The sequence below is a fragment of the Pongo abelii genome, chromosome 5 (genome assembly GCF_028885655.2).
Source record: "Pongo abelii isolate AG06213 chromosome 5, NHGRI_mPonAbe1-v2.0_pri, whole genome shotgun sequence".
Lineage (NCBI taxonomy): Eukaryota > Metazoa > Chordata > Mammalia > Primates > Hominidae > Pongo > Pongo abelii.
The window spans coordinates 55,381,526-55,404,110 of NC_071990.2; positions in this window are offsets into that span (position 1 = coordinate 55,381,526).

Genomic DNA, 22,585 nt, shown 5'->3' on the forward strand with positions numbered 1-22,585 from the left:
TTTTCAGCTCCATCAGGTCATTCATATTCTTCTCTAAACTGGTTTTTCTAGTTAGCAGTTCCTGTAACCTTTTATGAAGGTTCTTAGCTTTCTTGCACTGGTTTAGAACATATTCCTTTCACTCAGAGGAGTTTGTTATTACCCCCCTTCTGAAGCCTACTTCTATCAATTCATCAAACTCATTCTCCATCCAGTTTTGAGCCCTTGCTGGAGAGGAGTTGCGATCATTTGGAGGAGAAGAGGCATTCTGGTTTTTGGAATTTTCAGCACTTTTGCACTGGTTTTTCCTCATCTTTGTGGTTTTATCTACCTTTGATCTTTGAGGCTGACGACCTTTGGATGGGGCTTTTGTGTGGAGGTCCTTTTTGTTGATGTTGATGTTATTGCTTTCCGTTTGTTAGTTTTTCTTCTAACAGTCAGGTCCCTCTGCTGCAGGTCTGCTGGAGTTTATTGGAGGTCCACTCCAGACCCTGTTTGCCTGGGTATCACCAGTGGAGGCTGCAGAACAGGAAAGACTGCTGCGTGGTCCTTCCTCTGGAAGCTTTGTCCCAGAGGGGCACTGGCCTGATGCGAGCCAGAGTTCTCCTGTATGAGGTATCTGTCAACCCCTGCTGGGAGGTCTCTCCCTGTCAGGAGCCACGGGGGTCAGGAACCCACCTGAAGAGGCAGTCTGTCCCTTAGCAGAGCTCGAGCGCTGTGCTGGGAGAATCCTCCTTGTCAGGATCTGCTGCTCTCTTCAGAGCTGGCAGGCAGGAAGGTTTAATTCCGCTGAAGCTGAGTCCACAGCCTCCCCTTCCCCCAGGTGCTTTGTCCCAGAGAGATGGGAGTTTTATCTCCAAGCCCCTGACTGGGGCTGCTGCCTTTCTTTCAGACATGCCCTGCCTAGCGAGGAGGAATTCTAGAGACGCAGTCTGGCCACAGCCACTTTGCTGCACTGTGGTGAGTTCCACCCAGTCTGAACTTCCCGGCCTCCTTAGCACTGTCAGGGGAAAACCGCCTACTCAAGCCTCAGTAATGGCTGACGCCCCTCCCCCCTACCAAGATGGGTCATCTCAGGTTGACTTCAGACTGCTGTGCTGGCAGTGAGAATTTCAAGCCAGTGGTTCTTAGCTTGCTGGGCTTCATGGGAGTGGGACACACTGAGTGGGACACACTGAGCGAGACCACTTGGCTCCCTGGCTTCAACCCCCTTTCCAGGAGAGTGAACGTTTCTCTCTTGCTGGGGTTCCAGGTACCATTTAGTTGGAAATGCAGAAATCACCTGCCTTCTGTGGTGGTCTCACTGGGAGCTACAGACAGGAGCTGTTCCTATTCGGCCATCTTGACAGATCCCTGATAAATGTCTTTATATAAAATTTTTTTATTTAAAATTTACCTGGTTTCTGCAATTGACCAATGGATCCAATATTAAAATTTATAAAATGAAATGATAAAAGTACTAGATGATGATATTCTACTGTTTGCAAACACCACCTTTCGTTTATCCATTCATCTGTAATAGACATTTCAATTGTTTCACCTTTTGGCCATTGTGAATAATGCTGCTATGAACATCAACATATAAATATCTGTTTGAGTCCTTGCTTTTAATTCCTTTGTGTATATACTTAAAAATTGAATTGTTGGATCATAATATGCTTGGTTGTATGTTTAATTTTTTGAGGAACTGCCATCCTGTTTTCCACAGTGGCTGTACATCTTACATTTCCACTGGCAATGCCCACTGTTTCCAGTTTCTACACATCCTCTCTAATACTTATTATTTACTGTTTTTTGTTTTGTGTTCAGGACTCAAACATAAATGGAATTTCTAATGTTCAAGGTTATTCACTGAAGCATTGTTTCTCTCAGGGACAAACGAATATAACACAATTGTCTATTAATGGTAGCTTACTTAAATAAGTGGTTAGAATGTGTGTGCCCAATAATGTGGTTGTGGATCTGATACATTTATAATGTCAATGATTGACGAGGGGAAAGTAGCAAAAAATGAAAATGAAATTGGTTCTTAAATTATCTTAAGCTAATGCTAGAAACAAGAAATATGGAGAATTAGATATTTCTTTGAAAAACATGTAAGAATTATAGATATTGTCTACAGTAGTGGCTACTTGTTAGTCAAATGTAGACATTCAGGAAGACTCCTTAAAGGGTGGGAGCAACCTTGTTTTTGCATTCTCCTCTCTCACTTGACAGAATGTGGATGGATTCCTGGGCTAGAGCAGACATCTTAGAATTTGAAGCAATTCTCTTAGTATGATGAACCAGTGATATAGAAGGAGCCTAGGTCCCTGCTGATTATAGAATTTCCTGGAAATTTCTATGTTCTTTATGCCACTACTGTGTATTCTTTTTAAATATGGTGGAACAAAAGCTAATGAATATAGGAGCAAAGGTGAAAGCAGATTGACAGTTAGGAGGCCTATACAATAGTTCAAGTAAGAAGCAGCAACCAAGATTAAGAGGTAGTGGAATAATAATAGATGGCAAGATTCAGAGTATTCTTTAAAGAACAATACAACAGAACTGGCTGGTGGATTGAATGCTTACTAATTATTGAGATAGGAATGAAGCATACATCCCTATTTTTAGCTAAAATGAAGTTACTATTTACTAAGTTAGGAAAAGTTGCAGGTGGTGAAGCAGTGTTTTTTGTCTGCTTTTTTTAATTTTTGAAGGTTGGACCTAATCAAAACTGTTTTGAGTATGTTAATTTTAGATGCTGTTATATTTCCATATTGAAATATGGTGGGGGCAGTTGATAAATGATTCTGCATTTTGAGGGACAGAACTGGGCTGGAGATATATAATTATGGACTCATCAGATGTCAGGTAGGAAATATGTATAGATAAAGAAGAAATAAAAAGACTGAGCTGATGGGCACTCTGAAGTTTGCAAATTCAGAAGATAAGGAATCAGCAAAGAAAACTGAGAAGCAGCAGCCAGTAAAGTGTCTTAGCAGCAAAAGACTTGTTTCAGGAAGAATGGAGTGATCATTTGTGATAAATCCTGCTTTTAGGTCAAGTTAAATTAAAATAAAAAATTCAGGATTGGATTTGGCAATGTGAATGACAAGGATAGCCTTGTCAAGTGCTGTTTAAATAGAATAGTGATGAAAAGGACCTTACTGGAGTGGATTCAAGAAAGAATGAGGAGATAGACACTAGAGATTCCTGGTACAGACAACTCTTTTTAGAGCCTTTGTTGTAAAGAGGAGCAGAGAAATGAGGAGTTAGCTTTTTATCACTTTATTTTAGATGGGAAATACTATAACATGTTTATATGTTCATGGGACAGATTCAGTAGAAAAGACCAGTAGAAAGCAAAAAACAAGAGGGAGAAAAATCCATGTCCTATCTTTGAGTAGGTGACAAGGGACAGAATCCAGTACACACATGGAGAGGCTGGCCTTTTGTATGAGTAAAAATATTTCAACCAAAGGTTAGAGCAAACGTTTTTGCTTCAGAATTTATATTTTGTTATTGGAATGTTGGGACATTTTCTCTCAATTTCTTCAGTTTTTCAGTAAAATAATAGACAAAGTCATCAGTTGAGAGTGGGAGGATGAAGGAGATGTTAAAGGCTTGGAGATAGACAAGAAGATGGGAAACAGAGAAAACAGTGCGTAGAGTGAATTGAACAAGATAAAATTAGTAGGAGGGTTGAAAGTTAGTAATCATAAATGTAAGCTGGCACCAGTCAGCACTGTGGTGGGGTTTTTCTCCAGCTATATTCTCTCCTTGGGTGTAGGTGCAGAAAAGGTGGAGGGTTATATTTACCCAGGCTTGGAAACTTGGCCATGAGAATACAATGGAGGGAAAGAAGAAGGAGGGAGTTACTAGTATATATAAGGAAATGATTATAATGATGAGCCATGGAATCTAAGTCAGGTGGAAGAGAAGTAAGGAATGAAAGAGGCAAAAAGGAGTAAAAAGGCATTAGAGTGAATGAATTGGAGGTCCGGTGGGGTTGAGGTTTTTAGATGTCAGAGATCTAGTGGGAACAAATTGAGAAGAGTAAAAGTGGTGGTCAGAGTGTGTGATGTTAAAAATTAATATTATACAGAGGGTATTGCTATTGGTAATGGCAAAGTCCAGAGTACCACCAGAGAGTGGTTACCTGAAGCAGGTTGGAGGCTATTATTGGAGAAGAGGAAAAAAATCTAGTGGCCACAGTATTGGAAAAATGATCTATGTGGATATTGCAGTCACCAAGAATTAGAGAGCAAACCAGGCGCCTAGAATATTTGTATTGGTCCATTCTCGCACTGCTATAAAGAAATACCTGAGACTGGTAATTTATCAAAAAAGAGGTTTAGGGCCGGGCACAGTGGCTTACGCCAATAATCCCAGCACTTTGGGAGGCTGAGGTGGGCAAATCACCTGAGGTTGGAAGTTCAAGACCAGCCTGACCAACATGGTGAAACCCCGTCTCTACTAAAAGCACAAAATTTGTCGGGCATGCTGGTGCATGCCTGTACTCCCAGCTACTCGGGAGGCTGAGGCAGGAGAATCACTTCAACCTGGGAGGCGGAGGTTGCAGTGAGCCAAGATCACACCATTGCACTCCAGCCTGGGCAACAAGAGCAAAACTCCATCTCAAAATAAACAAAAAGAAGAAGAAGAAAAAAAGAAAAGAGGTTTAATTGGTTCACAGTTCTGTAGGCTGTATAGGAAGCATGGCAGCATGTGCTCAGCTTCAATCATGGCAGAAGGCAAAGGAGAGGCCAGTACTTCACATGGCAGGAGCAGGGGGGCGGAGAGAGAGCAGAGAGGTGCTACACACTTTTAAACAACTAGATCTCATGAGAACTCTATCACAAGAGCAGCACTAGAAGGATGGTTTCTAAACCATTAGGAACTGCCCCCATGATCCAATTCCTCCCACCAGGCCCATCTCCAACATTGGAATTACAATTGAACGTGAGATTTGGGTGGGGGAACGGATCCAAACCATATCAATATGCAAGTAATTACAGAGTGATGTAGAAGTCATAGATGTCAAACTTCTCATTAATTCCTTAAAAATTGAACTGTCTTAGGCATGTGAATACACTGGAAACTTGCGACGATTTTATGTTTGATATAATATTAGTTGACTTTCCCTGTTTTTATTAAATGCTAACAAAATACTAGGCACTGAAGAAAGAAAGATGTATAAAGATGGCACAGCCTCTGATATTAAGGAAGTGACTCTAATAGAGGCAACAAACATGCAAACAAATGGCAATTCAGTGAAAATGCATTTCAACAATCTGAGAAACAATAACAACAAAAAATTATGTTGGTTATGAATTGCTGAAATGAAAGCCTTCTTGATCATATACAAGTCATCCCCGGATGCAGTTCAAAACTGGGTCCATTTTACACTGATTTTCTCAAAAATATCTAGTGCGTACTACATAAGAGTGTACAAAGTGTGGTGGAAGATAGAATTATATATTAGATTCTAGCTCTCTCTTTACATTGAATTATATCACGGTAGGTCTTGTCATACGTTAAATTCTCTGTCGTTAATTTTTTTTCCAGACATTTTATTCAGGCAGTGCATGAGCTCAGATCAGCTAGGGGCAAAGTTATTCTTTCATGTTACATCAAATTATCTGAGTCATGTAAGCATTTGCTTAAAGTCAGAGCTTTGGCTAAGAAAAATATCAAGGGAAAACAAAACTGGATGCTGAAGACAGAGGATATTATCTAATATTCAGATTTTTTCTGAGAACTTAAAACAGGCTCAGTGTCAGTGGGATGTTGTTTTGTTTTTGTTTTGGGTGACTTTTTTTTTTTGATCAAATAGTATTATCTGTCAGAGCATCTAATAATGTCACTGAATGGCTGGTATTCACCTCCCTGTAACGATCATGACGTGCTAGTGAATAACCAATTTCAAGAAGAGAACTTGCAGCCTTTCTGAGAATATTTATCTCTCATCTTTTTGGTTGGAAGTTTATTATAATATCGCAGTTTACTTAAAGGAACTCAGTATCTACTGATTCTTTAATTCGTAGTAATAACTTGCTTGGATGATTTTTTTCACCTAAACATGTAACAATATATGTTAATATATTGAGTTGGGGATAATAATAGCACCTATCTCTTGAGTTTATAGTGAACATTACATAATTCATGCATAGCTTTGAAAAATGCTTAATATAAACTAACATTATTGTTATTATTGCCATCATAATTATTATTTTGACTACATAGCTGTTTTGTTTTGAAACATCTAGTTGCAAGTAAACGGAACCCAACTAAGGTTGCAAGCTTCATTGCAAGCATGCAATGAAGCTTAATTGAATTTACAGAGACAGGAGTGACATAAGGGCTGGAATGGTATTAGGACTCAGAAGACAATGGGATTAGAATGAGGAGAACCATTAAAACTCCATTTAAGCATTTCTCTTTTTATTTCTGCACATCTGCATCTTTTTTTTTTTTTTTTTTTTTTTGTCTCTACATAATGGCTGAAAGCAGAAATCTCTGCTTTTCATCCCTAAGGTGGAATGGCATTGCCATAGCCCCCAAATTTACATGTTGAAGGTCCAGACACATGCAGGACTAACTAGCTGACTCTGAATTCCGTTTCTATACAGGGGAGAAAGTGTAGTCAGTCCAATTTTGCTTAGTAATCATCTTCTGACCTTGTTAGGACTGAAGAGAAATCGATACAAGTTAAGAATGGTGGCCATCTCATCCTCATGATGCTTGGGCAGAAGAAGGATTATTATTAGTATGGCAAAAAAAGATCTAAAACATACTCTTAATTTCTCAACACATATGTAAGTCTCTCTTTCTACCCAAAGGTGTCCTATCCATGATCCAACTAACTTATGCATAACGACAAACTACTCAATGACTTCATAACTGGAGGAAGCTGATCTTGTTTTGATAATAGGCCCACATAGGTCCAATTGCTCTACTTAAGATAAATGGAGATTTATCTGTGTCCAGAGATGTGTCAGGCTGGGACAAATAGATGGGGGTAAAGACTTACTGTATGATTGACAGCCCCACTGGAATCACATGAATAGGGAAGGGATGGCTCCACAAAGGTAGTGTGTTTATAAGATATTTTCAAAGCCACTGCTATATTCCGACCCTAGCTGCCCAGCATTCACATTATGAGAAATTATTATATGTCTCCACCAAATAAGCTATAATAATTCCAAATACCACCAAATATGTGCTCAGTTCCTAAGGGAAATAAATCAGTGTCATCTCCAGATAACATATCTATTGATCAGGTCCAGATACAATCCTCTATGATGAATTTAACCACCCTAACACTTAAAATCCACCATGAAGGAAGGCAGAAGATAAAAAAAAAAAAAGGTAACTGCAATAGCTGTCTTATTTGTGAAGTAGAGAAGGAAAAATAACAAATAGCCATCACTGAATCTTAGCATAAATCATATTCTATAGGAAGGGGTAGTAAGGATCCCTACCTTTGGCCATGGAGTAGTTTCCAGGTTACATATCTGCCTCCTTTTCCTATGACTGCCAGGAGGATTGCCAGGGTTCATTTTCCTCCGTGGTCATAATCCAAAGCAGCATATGATAAGATTTCATCTGTGGAACTATAATCTCTTAGTCCACCCATTTTCTGTGAATATGATTATAATAAACTGAGTGTTGAATTAATGGTTGAGCAAAAATAGATCTTTTTCAGGCTTGAGGGTTCTCTGACAATTACATTTCCTGAAGTACCCACTCCTTTGCTTGTTAATTTACTTCTGAAATCCCCAAAGGATAATAATCAGCATTAGAAATCTTGGATCTAGAGCGCTGACTCTTAACCCCACAGGTGTTTGTCTCAGTAATTGCCGTTAGTGCTCTGCTAGTCTCCTGAGGCCTCTGCTCACCGGCTTCCACTGTGCCCTCAGCTGAAGGTGGTGAAGGTGAACCTGTTTGTACCCTGTCCCAGTGCATCCTAGTAGAGAGTGCTTTACACTGTCTACTACCTGAAGAGAGAGAGTATTACCTCTGTCAGTCTGGGAACAAATATTAAGATGTGTTTGGAATAAAATGTGTTAAGTCATAAAATCTATGACTTAAGCTACTCCTGGATAGCAATCTTATTTTCTTTCTTTTTCTTTTTCTTTTTTGCTTTTCTTTTCTTTCTTTCTTTCTTTTTTTTTTTTTTTTTTTTTTTTTGAGATAGAGTCTTACTCTGTCACCCAGGCTGGAGTGCAATGGCATGATCTCTGCTCAGTGCAACCTCCACCTCCCGGGTTTGAGCGATTCTCCTGCCTCAGCTTCCAAAGTAACTGGGACTACAGGCACGTGCCACCATGCCCAGCTAATTTTTTGTATTTTTAGTAGAGATGGGGTTTCACCATGTTAGCCAGGATGATCTCAATCTCCTGACCTTGTGATCCACCTGCCTCAGCCTCCCAAAGTGCTGGGATTACAGGCGTGAGCCACCGTGCCTGGCCAGCAATCTTATTTTCTTACCTCCCTGATTTTGTCTGCTCTAACTTTTGCTTAAAAGCAAATGAGTTATTTTCTTTCAAAATTCACAAAGCACTGCTTTTCTGACTCTCAGCCATCCCAGATTCCTGTGTTGTGCTTTATTAACAAAGCTAAATATTGCTGTCTTTCTAATGGCAGATAACTGGCTTAAGAACCTAAGCATGACCACTTCTTGCAGGATCTTACTGGAAGCTGCTGAAAGTGAACAGTATTTGCCAACATTCTCATCTATTTCTTTTAGGTTCTCCAAAGTTCCACCTGAAGAAGGCATATCAGAAACATAACAAGCATTTCCAATCTCCAGTGCAGAGATACAGGGATCATTGCTGCCTACAAAGAAATCGGGACTCAGACAATTTCTCATTTCAAGATTTGTACCTGCAGTTTTACTTTTCAATATACAAATTTATATATTGAACTCTTTGGTTTACACGGACAAAACCCAACTCATATCAGATTCCATTTATATATATATATGTATTTTTTTTTTTTAGACAGAGTCTCACTCTGTCACCCAGGCTGGAATGCAGTGTTGCCATCTTGCTCACTGTAACCTCCACCTCCCAGTTTCAAGCGATTCTCATGCCTCAGCCTCCCCAGTAGCTGGGATTACAGGCATGAGCCACTGCACCTGGCCAGATTAAATTTAAAATGGGAACTGGGCTGATAGTTTTAGACTTGGCTCTATTCAAGTCTCAATCAATGTAGTAAATTTTTTGTTCTCTCTCTCCCTTCTTTCCACCCCCACCTTCCCCTCGCCCCATGGCTTATTTTTTTTTAATAAGCTGGCTTCATTTTCTTTTTCTTTACACATTTTTCCTACATGCAGTTAAGAAAGATGGAAGCCAACACTCCAGGCTACTAACCCCAGTTTAACAATCTTAGCAGAAAGACAGCCTCTAACTTCTGGAATTACAGTATGATATACTGATACAGTTTTTAAAAATTATCCATTTGCAAAATTGACAAATTTTTGTAATTGTACACATGTATGGAATACAATTTGATGTTTCAGTGCAAACATTGCATGATCTTAGTTATATGTGCAATCGAAAAAACAACAACTGATATCATAGAAGCAGAGAGTAGAACAGTGGTAATCAGTCACTGGAGAGAGGAGGGGGAAAAGGAGGAGGAGGGGAGGATGAAGAGAGGTTGGCCAATGTGTACAAAGTTGTAATTAGATATAAGGAATAAACTATGTTGGTCTATTGCACAGTGGGGTAACTACAGTTAACAGTAAAACACTGATATCATTTTAAACTCCACAAAATAATACTATATATTCTTTTTTTTTTTTTTTTTTTTTTTGAGACAGAGTCTTGCTCTGTCACCCAGGCTGGAGTGCAGTGGTGCGATCTCGGCTCACTGCAACTTCCGCCTCCTGGGTTCAAGCGATTCTTCTGCGTTAGCCTCCCAAGTAGCTGGAACTACAGGTGCGCACCACCACGCCTGGCTAATTTTTGTATTTTTAGTAGAGATGGGGTTTCACCGTATTGGCCAGGCTGCTCTCGAACTCTTGACCTCATGATCCGCCCACCTCAGCCTTGCAAAGTGCTGGGATTACAGGTGTGAGCCACCACGCCCAGCCAATACTATATATTTTTTATGAACATCTACATATGTTAAAAAAAAGTTTCGTAACTGACATGGGAATAATAAACATTAAATTGAGCAGAGTGATTACTTCTGCAGGACCATAGGTGAATGAGCTGCAATGGGGTACGTAGGAACCTTAGCTGTGTTGGTAATATTTTATTTCTTAAACTAGTTGGTGGTTATATGGATTCTTGCTATATAATTTTTTACACATTTAAGTATGGCTAAAATATTTTATAAGTTTAAAAAAGAAAAAAACCCAATTGTTATTAATGTTGGGATTTGGATTCCAGAGACAACCTCAGATTGGCCCTGTCTGGATGATTCAAGCATCCTAGTCCTTTATTTCTTCCCAGTAAAACATGGATGGCTAGGTCATGCGCTGATCACTGTGGCTGTGGGACGGTTAAGAGACATTGTGGTTTCCAGCTCCACTACATACAAAAGGAATAGGGAAATATTACTTTTTAAAGAAAGATGTTGGCTAGAAAAAAACAACTGAGGGCCATTTTAGTCTGGGTTAATTTTCCCTAAGCGAAGCTCATTCCTTTCTCCAGTTTATTCTCAATCTGTCCAGGTATAGACTCTTACCACATTGTAAACTGTGCCCTAAAATTTTAAATTTAACCATGGCCAACACACCTGATAAGCAATGGTGGTGAAAAAAAATGCTTTTTTTTTTTTTTTTTTTTTGGAAACGGAGTCTCGCTCTGTCGCCCAGGCTGGAGTGCAGTGGCACAATCTCGGCTCACTGCAAGCTCAGCCTCCCGGGTTCACGACATTCTCCTGCCTCAGCCTCCCGAGTATCTGGGACTACAGGGGCCCGCCACCACACCCGGCTAACTTTTTTTTGTGTTTTTAGTAGGGACGGAATTTCACCATGTTAGCCAGGATGGTCTCAATCTCCTGACCTCGTGATCCGCCCGCCTCAGTCTCCCAAAGTGCTGGGATTACAGGCGTGAGCCACTGCGCCTGGCCTACTTTTTTTTAAATGAAATAAATCTTAATTTTTTCCTTAGGTAGTGCTGTTCAAGGCTACTCCCAAAAGGAGCATGAGGAAGGTTTCTGTGAGTGGGTGTGTGTGTTTGCACACACACATAGGTATGAAAACACCACTTACTTCCTAGTAGTGTTTAAATTTGGATCTGTGGGTAACCCAAGTGGCTAACACTTCCCTTACTATTTATTACCATGGGTCACTGTTCTTTAGAATTTCACACCATCTTAAAGCTTTTGTATTTGCTGTCTTTTGATTTCATTTTGGGGGACTTGGTTTGCTAAAAACAAACAAACCAACCAAAAAACAAAACGTTTCCGTAAGACACTGTCTGTAAAGACACTCCCCAACCCTTATTCTATCATGAAAACTCCCTGCTTGTGATGATGAGCTATTGAGAGTGCTCAACCATCCTCATATTTTTCTGTTGATTAAACTCAGCCACAGACCACAGATAGGTAACAATGACCATAGGTGGGTAACAATGGGATGAGGAAGGAGCCTTTCTTACCATGACCCTGTCCTGCCTCCTTCTCCTGACAATGTAGTGATGGGATGAGTTTCACAAGGTAATGAAGAAACTATTATTACTAGGAGCAAATGTTAGAGGATTGTTCTAAAGACATTCAGGTTGCAGGTAGGAAGGATGGTCAAGTTTGATATGTATACATCCAATATTAAGATTCTGTAGTTTTTCAGTCAGCATCAATCTTATCCATAGTTCCAGCTGAATCTACCTGCTGCAATTCATTTGATTCATGATGATGATTATTATTTTTTTGCCTGGACCTCAAATATTTTAAATCAGTGACACAGCCATTTTTATTTTTTTATTTTTATTTATTTATTTTTTTAAATTACAATTGAGCACAGGATTGGAGCACATTCTAGGCTAAAATGAAATATATCAGGGCGCAAACAACACACTCTCACATCTGCAGATATTTGCTACTATTTCTACAAAAGTTTCATCATTGGTAAGCATTCAGCCTAAGTATTAAGAACCAACAGATAAAAGCTTATTCAAAAACATCACTGTATAGTAGACTACCAATTTCTCCCCTGGAGTGGGAAAACCTTTCTGGACCTGAAACTTGCCTAATTTAGCCAGTTCCATATTTTCTGAGGGTCTATTATTCTCAGCACTTCACCTGATACTAAAATAGGTTATTAGCTGGAATTCTTTAGAACACAAGTAACAGACACCCATTTGTGTTTACAAATATAGGAATGGAGAATGTGTTATGAGGATGTATGCATATCTCATCTCCCAGAGCCTACGGACAGGATCACATCCAAGCCTCATGCAGAACCTGGAGCTACGAAATGAAAAGCAATTAGAACTCAGTTTCATTTTTTGTCTTTTCTTTGCCCTGTGCCTTTGTGTCCTTGTCCTCTTTTCAGATCAGTTTTCTTTGCTTTTCTATCTGCATGACTACATATAGTTACTGCACAGTTTGATTTTATAGCTTCAGACACATGCTGAAGTTGTCTCCAAATTCCAAGAGAAAATCTGATTGGCTTAATTGAAGATAAATACCTTCACTTTGTCCACAGGTTGTGCTAAGTGAAAACTTAATTTGGGGGGAATTATTTTGAAATATCAGCTGGTCTCTTTAGAACATGGTCATTTAAGATAAACCATTATAAAGGAATTTTTGCCACTTAGAGAAAAAAGACTATGTTTCTGTCTAATTCATCTTAGAGCTGGTCTTGGCTTTGGTGTTTGAAATAGGTGCGGAATGTCTGCAGTAATGATAACCATAGTGATACTGGACTTTTGTATGATAATTGCAGGTTTTACAAGCTACCCAACATCTTTTTGAGGTTAGTCAGTATTATTATAATTATGCTAGATTTAGGGATATGGATATGGAGACATAGAAATTTAAGTTGCTATGCTAAGTGGTCATAACAAATCTCGAAAAACTCAGAATTTAAATTAAAATCAACTGGCTCTAAAACTTGGGCTCAAATTTAGTAACGGAATTGGAGTTCAAATTCTATTCCATCTGGATTTTAATTTTCTTCTTACCATTTCTCATTCTAAATGCTCTAATGGCCCAGCCATTTTTCATAATAGTTTTTTTTTTTTTTTTTTTTTTGAGACGGAGTCTCGCTCTGTCGCCCAGGCTGGAGTGCAGTGGCATGATCTCGGCTCACTGCAAGCTCCACCTCCCGGGTTCATGCCATTCTCTTGCCTCAGCCTCCTGAGTAGCTGGGACTACAGGCGCCTGCCACCATGCCTGGCTAATTTTTTTTTTTGTATTTGTAGTAGAGATGGGTTTTCACCAGGTTAGCCAGGATGGTCTCGAACTCCTGACCTTGTGATCCGCCTGCCTCAGACTTCCCAAGTGCTGGGATTACAAGCATGAGCCACCACACCCGGCCTAGATTTTTAAACTACAAATTATTTGTTCTTTATACACTAACAAACAGCAATGCAATCTGTGTACAGCAATAGTATCTTATATATTTTTGTGATTTTTTTTGGTTAAATACTCTTCCATAATTCTCTTTTTTCAAATAACAATCATAGTGACCATGAATTTTATTCTGCCTACATCTGTAGGTAGAACTGGAGCCCTGGCAAACATACACTTAAATAAAGTTTAGTGTTTTACTGGGGATTCCTGTTTAATACCTACTAGAGAAATATATTTTTAGTTTGAATACAGGGAGTAGGAGATAGAAAAGAGCACTGTTCAAAAATGTATCTAGGCTGGGCATGGTGGCTCACACCTGTAATCCCAGCACTTTGAGACACCTAGGCAGGTGGATCACCTGAGGTCAGGAGTTTGAGACCAGCCTGGCCAACATGGTAAAACCCTGTTTCTACACAAAATACAATAATCAGCTGGGTGTGGTGGTGGGCGCCTGTAATCCCAGCTACTCAGGAGGCTGAGGCAGGAGAATTGCTTGAACACTGGAGGCGGCGGTTGCAGTGAGCTGAGATCATGCCACTGGACTCCAGCCTGGGCAACAAGAGTGAAAACTCAGTCTCAAAAAAAAAAAAGTGTATCTATTATATTTGTGATTTAAATATGAATATTTTCACTATAAATTATGAATAATTTTATTCCAATAATTACAGCAGTGACTAGGAGATAAATTTTGATATTGGAGGTTTGATACTGAGTAATGGAGATGTTGAATCCTTTGAAGCTCACAGTTTCCTCCAGAAACAATTGTGTGTTCTCTGAGAACCAGAAGAGTTGATCTTTTGTATAAGTAAACCTAATATTATAACTATGACAGCTTCATGGTTTGGTGCTGTCTTCATGATAGTGAGTTATCATGAGACTGATTGTTTAAAATATGCGAGACACCTCCCCTTCCTTTTTCTGTGGCCCTCACCATGTGAGACACTGGCTTACTCCTTTGTCTTCTGCCATGATTGCAAGCTTCCTGGGGCCTCCCCAGAAGCCAAGGAGATGCCAGCACCATGCTTCCTGTACGGCCTACAGAACCATAAGCAAATTAAACCTTTTTTTCATTATAAATTACCCAGCCTCAGTATTTTTTTTTTTTTTTTGAGACGGAGTCTCACTCTGTTGCCCAGGCTGGAGTGCAGTGGCCTGATCTCGGCTCACTGCAACCTCTGTCTCCCGGGTTCACGCCATTCTCCTGCCTCAGCCTCCCAAGTGACTGGGACTACAGGTGCCCACCACCACACCCGGCTAATTTTTTTTGTATTTTTAGTAGAGACGGGGTTTCACTGTGTTAGCCAGGATGGTCTCCATCTCCTGACCTCGTGATCTGCCCGCCTCGGCCTCCCAAAGTGCTGGGATTACAGGTGTGAGCCACTGCACCCGGCCCTCAGTATTTTTTATAGCAACACAAAGAATGGCGTAACACATTAGGAAGAAAAAGTACGTAGAAGCTTGTAAACCTAGAATTGAGAGTCTAAGAAACCATGAGGCTTTCCTGTGAAAGAGAGAGTTAAGTTAAACTGTGAAGGAGGAGTTCATAGTAGATATTTTTTTTAATATACAAGGATGTTGATGGCAATATTGTGAATAGTAGAAAAAATAATCTGGATATAAAATTCTAATCAATTAGACAGTGCTACGTATATAATATATCCTCACCAAGGGGTATTATGCACCCATTCAAATAAACAATTAGAACTCTGTCTTTTGACATGGAGGGATTTCCATGAAGTAATGAGAAGCGAGAAAAGAAGCATGCATTTTAAAAAGCACAGGAATAGTTCCAGAGAGAGCATTCCTCAAGAAAAAGAGGAAGTAGTGTAAAGATGAGCTTCCTAGGCATAAGGAACAGCATGTGCAAATGCCCCAAGGAAGAAGACAGCCTGGTGAAGTACAGTAACTGAAAGGAGAGTAAAGAGGCTAGAGCTCAGAAAAGGAGGTCAGGGGCTATAGGACAAGGAGAGGTGGGAGGGATACCAGGTGAAATAGAGAAGTAGATAGGTCAGAGCATATATTTGAGAAAGCCACATTAAGAACTTTGTTGTTATCCTTCAGTAAACGTTTTATACCTTGAACTATTGCCTTTTCTAACACTTAGTGATTGCATGTTATTTAACACTTAGTGATTGCTGGGAGAGCTCTGCAGAGTATTCACTATATTTTAGAATCAATGACGCCATACCTGGCACAAAGGAAATTCTTAATACATTCTAGTTTTCCACTTCACCTTGTCGCCTTTCCAGTCGTTTTCTCCCATGAATGCATACAATATGGTTCTATAGTTCTCAACTCCCAGGCTCAATGCCCCTTCTTGGTTTTAAAGAAATATTTTGTAACATTGTCTTGCTACACTAAAACAATGAAATTTATTAATAAGGTAATTTAACCTACACATATAACTTTTAAAAGTAATGTTATGTCCTGATTATAATGTAAATAAAAGGAATTTATAAAAATGCTATTTGTTGTAGTATATAAACATTCATACACAAATATACCAGGAGACAGAAGAAGCTGTGAGATGTGAGATGACTGACCTATAGATGCTAAGGGAGACTGATGAGTTTTATTATATCTCTGAAGCAGTTATGTAATGCTGTGATCTACAAAATGATGAATAATTCTTAGCAAATGTCTACGTTAAGCAAAATATACTGTAATTGGATTCCTGTAATTCAGTATACATTAAAACCGTGCCAAACATTTCTTGTATTTGTATGTAAAACAGAGAGAAGCTCTGAACTTAGGCAATTATAAATGAATTTTTCACCTTCAATTTGTCTGGCAGGACTGCTGCCATTTGCCCAAGACATCGGATAATTTTCCATTGTGATGGATACATCACAGGACATTGTTATTCCCTGCCCACCAAATACCAGTACAGCCCTCAATCATTGTAACATTTTCCAAATGTTCCTTATCAGTTGGTCCACTGAGAGCCACTGATCTGATTGGAAGACCAGACGCTGGAAATGTCACATTGTACCAGAAGACTTCAATAACAGCTGAAAAAAAACAATAAAAGGGATGTTATAAAGTCACAGGTAGATGGCAGAAAAAAATACTAAAGGGATTAAGTCTTAGGCATTTTAAGGGGCCCACACCAGTCAAAGCTGGAATAAGACAATGTAGAAATAATTTTGAACAATGACTAACCTGAAGCGAGACAGAGGAACAAGGGAGGCATTGTAGGTTGGAGGTCCACTGAGCAGAGGTGGGCAAAGGTGTGATGTACAAATAAACATGGTATGTCTGGGAGCCAGTGTTACAGAATTTCAGACATCCTCAAATTAGGCCTTCCAGAAAGGCAGCTGGAGTTGGCAGTTTACTGTTGCTTCATTTTTGTTGTTGTTTTCTCTTTTTCTCTGTCTTAATTATAAAAAATACAAGTTATATCCCAGACCTCAGTTGAAGTTTGTGAAATCCAGTCCAGAGAGTGACTCTAAGGTCACCAAAAATGATTACTACTGATGTGTTTTTTTAATAATTCCTACAACATATAGTAGCAATGGATGTCTATGATTATGTTAGTAATGTTGGTGATAAAGACCTTTGCATATTGCTATGATAAAATACCTTTGAAGATGGCTATTCATATTCATCCATAACAATGATAAGTAACGAATGACTTCAGAAGTTACATTTAATATTTTCAAAGATGTTAAATATGGACAATCCTCATGTCTTAACAAATACTAATAACAAAAGATGAATGAATATTTTAAAAATTGAATAATTAAAATAATCAGTACTTTGTATCAAATAGATTCTGTTAGCTCACTCTATGTTCTGTTTTTACACCTAATGGCATGATTATGCAATTTACCAGTAAATACCAGCATGGTTTTTAATGTTATTTATGTGTATTATGAAAAATGTAAGCAATCTAATATTTTCATGTGTTTGGTCTGCCCAAGAGAAAGAGAAGAGGAAATGCATTCATGAGAGAATAGGATCTAATGTGTTTAGCAATTTAAAAATTAAGGACCATGATTTTCTGCTCTTTTAATTAAGTCATTTTATATCTCTTTACCTCATTCTCTAAAATAATGTGTTACAATTATCTAACCTTTTACAAATGTTTGCAAATTAAAAGAAATAATTACCCAGTACTACACCATAATTTTGAAGAATGGATGAAGCACACAGTATGATGATATGTTTTTCATCCTTCTAAAGGAACTTTGTGATGACCAAAACAGGAAAAAATTCTTAATCTACAAATCTATTGAATTTTATTACATTTGTTTCCACACCTCTTTTCACAAATGTTTGTACCATCTTTGTGAACTTTAATTGGTCTTTAATTAGTTCTCTATACACCAATGAACTCACAAACACAAGTCAAGGAATCAAATTAACACAGGATTCCTAGTTATATTATCTGCTATGCTTTATTAGTCTTTCTATCCTCTGCCCCAACCAATGCTTGGCATAATGCCTTTTCTTTAGAAAGCTCTCAATAAATGTATTTACGACACTTACGTAATACTTTATGTAGCAATTTAAACGTGAGAGATATATAAAATGATTATGAAGTTCATTTCAATAATTTTCACAGTAGTCTTACATGAAATGTCATAAGACAATTAAGTTAATGTGATGATTCATCTGGCCATAGGTTTAGCCAACACTGACAGAAATTTTGCTTGGTAATTTCCCCAAAGTACTTGGGGAAAATATTTTTTGTTGTTGTTGCTTTTTATTGTTTTCTTGAGATGAAGTCTCACTCTATTGCCCAGGCGCCCAGGCTCCCAGGCTGGAGTGCAATGGTGCGATCTCAGCTCACTGTAACCTTTGCTTCCCAGGTTCAAGCGATTCTCCTGCCTCAGTCTCCTCAGTAGCTGGGACTACAGGCACGTTCTACCATGCCTGGCTAATTTTTAGTAGAGATAGGGTTTCACCATGTTGGCCAGGCTGGTCTCGAACTCCTGAATCTTGATCCACCTTGGTCTCCCAAAGTGTTGGGATTACAGGCGTGAGCCACCACGCTCGGCCGGGAAAATGTTTTTGAGAGACACATCCATTTTCTTATTGTTAGATATGACATTCTTTCTGTAGTAAAGGCTTTATCTGCCTGAAAACCATTGTCTTGAACTGAACTAAAATACATACATCCTAAAGCTCTTGAAGGAACTAGAATCTTAGTGCTCTTTTTGTGTACAAATAATGACTGAGACCTGGTAACTAACTGAAATAGCTTCACATACTTCTCATACTTATCATACTTCTAAGGATTTTTGAAGCACATATTTGTTAAAAACAAATCAACAATTGAAAAGAAACATGTCATTCAGAGTATGATTTCCTTCTTTCCCAATAAAATTAGTTGCTTCCTCTCTTCTGTAACTCCTGTCTCTTTCATTGTTATCTATATTTATGTATATATATTATTTTCTGGATTATTGTACTTCACTTATATTTTGTCTTATCAATTAAATTATAAGTACTGGCCGGGCATGGTGGCTCATACCTGTAATCCAAGCACTTTGGGAGGCCAAGGCGGGTGGATCACAAGGTCAGGAGTTTGAGACCACCTGAGCCAATATGGTGAAATCCCGTCTCTACTAAAAATATAAAAATTAGCCAGGCATGGTGGTGCATGCCTGTAGTCCCAGCTACTCAGGAGGCTGAGGCAGAAGAATCACTTGAACCCAGGAGGCGGAGGTTGCAGTGAGCTGAGACCGTGCCACTGCACTCCAACCTGGGCAACAGAGTGAGACTCCCTCTCAAAAAAAAAAAAAATAATAATAATTATAAGTACTTTGAGGGCAGGAAAAAATACCTGATTGCTTTTGAACCCCCTTGTATATTTGAACTCAATATGGGAGGCAAATACATACCTGTTAAGTGTAACTTCGTATTTCCACTAATTTGTTTAGACTTTAGGTTAAATATTCAAGGATGGGGGTAAAGATGCAAATGAAGATTGAGTTGACTTGTAGTTTTTAAGAGTTTTTTTTTTTTTTTTTTTTAAGACGGAATCTCGCTCTGTCTCCAGGCTGGAGTGCAGTGGCATGATCTGATCTCACTGTAATCTCCACCTCCCAGGTTCAAGTGATTCTCCTGCCTCAGCCTCCCGAGTAGCTGGGATTACAGGTGTGCGCCACCACACCCAGCTAATTTTTGTATTTTTAGTACAGACGAGGTTTCACTATATTAGCCAGGATGGTCTCGATCACCTGACCTCGTGGATCCTGCCACAGCCTCCCAAAGTGCTGGGATTATAGGTGTTAGCCACCATTAGTGTAATCTTCCCATCCATCCTGTTAGCTACTTTTAAAGTATTAACTGTAAAAGTCTAGTTTTAGTTTCTGTCTTAAATATAACCTATCCATTTAAAAAATAATAGAGTTGAGAACTTATTAGGCATACTTATCATATGGAGAGACTGAGGTTTTGTATCTCCCTTCCCATATCATCTGGACCTTGTTCATTGCCCATTATTCTTTCTATTCTCTGCTATTTCCTCTCCAACACATTTACCTGAGTACCTATAGCTACAGAAAGATTCCCAACAACTTGAAAACAACCTTTCACATGATCCTGCTCCTGCCTCTTCCTACTTTTCACATACATGGCCATTTTATTTCTTTCTTTCCCTCTATCGATGACTTTTGGCAGCTTGAAAACACTTGTGTTATAAGTTGGGCAACATGGTGAAACCCTGTCTCTACAAAAAAATACAAAAATTAGCTGGGTTTGGTGGTATGCACCTGTAATCCCAGCTACTAGGGAGGCTGAGGTAGGAGAGTTGCTTGAGCTGAAAAGTTGGATGTTGCAGTGAGTTGAGACACTACACTCAGGCCTAGGAGGCACAGCAAGATCCTGTCTCAGGAAAAGGAAAGAAAGAAAAGAAAACCTAGTTATTTCTTTCACTTTAAATTCTACATCCAATCTATCTGATGCAAATCATATTGATTTTCAATTTCATTGGCTCTCAAATCGGTTTCCTCCTTTTCATTTTCACTATTCCTCCCTTTGTCATACTATTCACACGACAGCTAGGCATAACTACTCTTTCTGACTCCCTAGAATTTATAACAAAGGCACCAACTGTTAGATTAGTCAACATATCACCAGCAAGAGACACAAGTCCATATTTTTCAGCTTGCAATCAGAGTTCTTCCCAATCTGATTCCCAGTATAATTAATAGTAGTGCACTTACAGGCTTACCACAGATCAAGAGCTGGGATGGTTTCCACATACCATATCTAATTTATAATTCTCACAACAATCTTAGCTTATAAATAATTTTGACCTCATTCTGTGAGAAAATTACTCCAAACTTTATTTCTAAACGTATCTTCCACCACCCACAACCATGTGATGCCCACGGCCAAATCAGGTAATTGATTTGCGTGGTTCTGGAACTTGCTTTAACTTTCATCCTCTAGCCTTTACTCTGCTCTTTCAGCATCTAATCACATGCCAATTTCATTCTCCTGACAAGTTTGCTCATCAGTCAGGACCCAACTCAAATTCTAATAGTTCTGTGAAATTCTGTCCACATTCCTCACCTACCTTCTAGTCTCCTTAAGGGGTGAGATCAATTTTATGTATTTTTCCATCCCATTAAGGATGGAAAGGTCTTACATAGCATAATACCTTTAATGGATTCTCCCTCTCCACTTCTATTTTCTGATCTTTTATTTGCTTTTAATAATGAACACTCTAGTAGATATCCTTCTTTCTTTGTGTTTTCACTTGACTTAGCATGAGTGCATATCTTAATAAAATTAGACTTCCTATGGGCCTCATTTTACTCTAAATATTCTTGATATTTTTAACAATAGGATAAGTGCAGTCTCAAAACGTTCATAAGTACTGCACCTTTAAGAAACCCAGAATTATTCTCAAAGGCTGTAGAAACATGCCAGTATATTAAGTACCACATAGAGAATATTAATTTAGTTCATGGATTGCATGCCAAAAATGAGGAAGAGAACTGAAAAAATATTAAAAAGTGAGATGTGAAAATTAGGAACAGAAGGAAAAAATAAATACATAAAACAAGACAATTCTCTACATTCTTTTGAAGAAATGAAACTACAAACCAGACACCAAGATTTGGAAGATTAGCTTTGTACTAATCCTGGAATTTGCTTTTACTTTCCTGACTTTGGCCTTTGCTCTGAGGTTTCAGTATCTAGACTAATGCGAATTTCATTCTTCAGTTTAAATCAGCACATCAGTCAGGGATTCATCCAAACCTTAATGGCTTAGCACTTTCCTAAACTGTTTTATTAGGGGCAAAATAGCCACGAAAGTCATTTTTAAGGGTCAATTCAATTTTATGATAATTTATATATTATGCCAGAAGCTTAAAATATGCCTATTATTACCCTAAATTCCATTCTTACAGGACTAGGCTGCATTTTAGACATTTGCTGCAAATGACTATATCTTGAAGTCTACGTGATTACACAAGTTATTATAAATACTCATGACAGATTTACTGAGGTGTAGGCAAGGAAATTAAAAAATTAATTTTATTAATTACTGTATTTTATGTTTAAATTATACTGTCTGCACTTCCGTAACATTGCTCCACAGTATCCCACCTAGAGGGACCTGCTTTCACGCACATCTCCCTATTTTAAACAATATCCTTTCATCCCAAATCTGTAACTAGGATAGTTGAGAGTCAGTACGAAAATCTTTGACGATATTTGAAATTCTTTTACATAAAAAGGTAAAGGCACAAGCACTTTTTCTTCTACTTTTCCACTCCCCACGTCTTCTCCAAGCCTAAAGACTCTTAGGCTCTGAGGAGTCTGCACTGCGGAATGCCCACTGGAATTACCTACTGTGGGCTGAATCCGCCCCACACTCTCGAAGGTGCCACAACCCTTGCTCTCACCCGCGGCCCCCAGGCCTCTCCTCCAGGCATTCTTGAGCCCAGGGAAAAGCGAGGCCGGGACCACGGCCCCACTCGGCCTAGATCTGCCTTCTTCCCAGGTGAGCGTCGCTGTCCTCCGGGATACCTCCTCGCCCCAGCCCAGCAGCAGGGTGTCGGGACTTGTAATTGTCCCGTAGCCCCGAGGGCGGGCAGGAAAGAAAGGCTTTTTCATACTCCGCTGG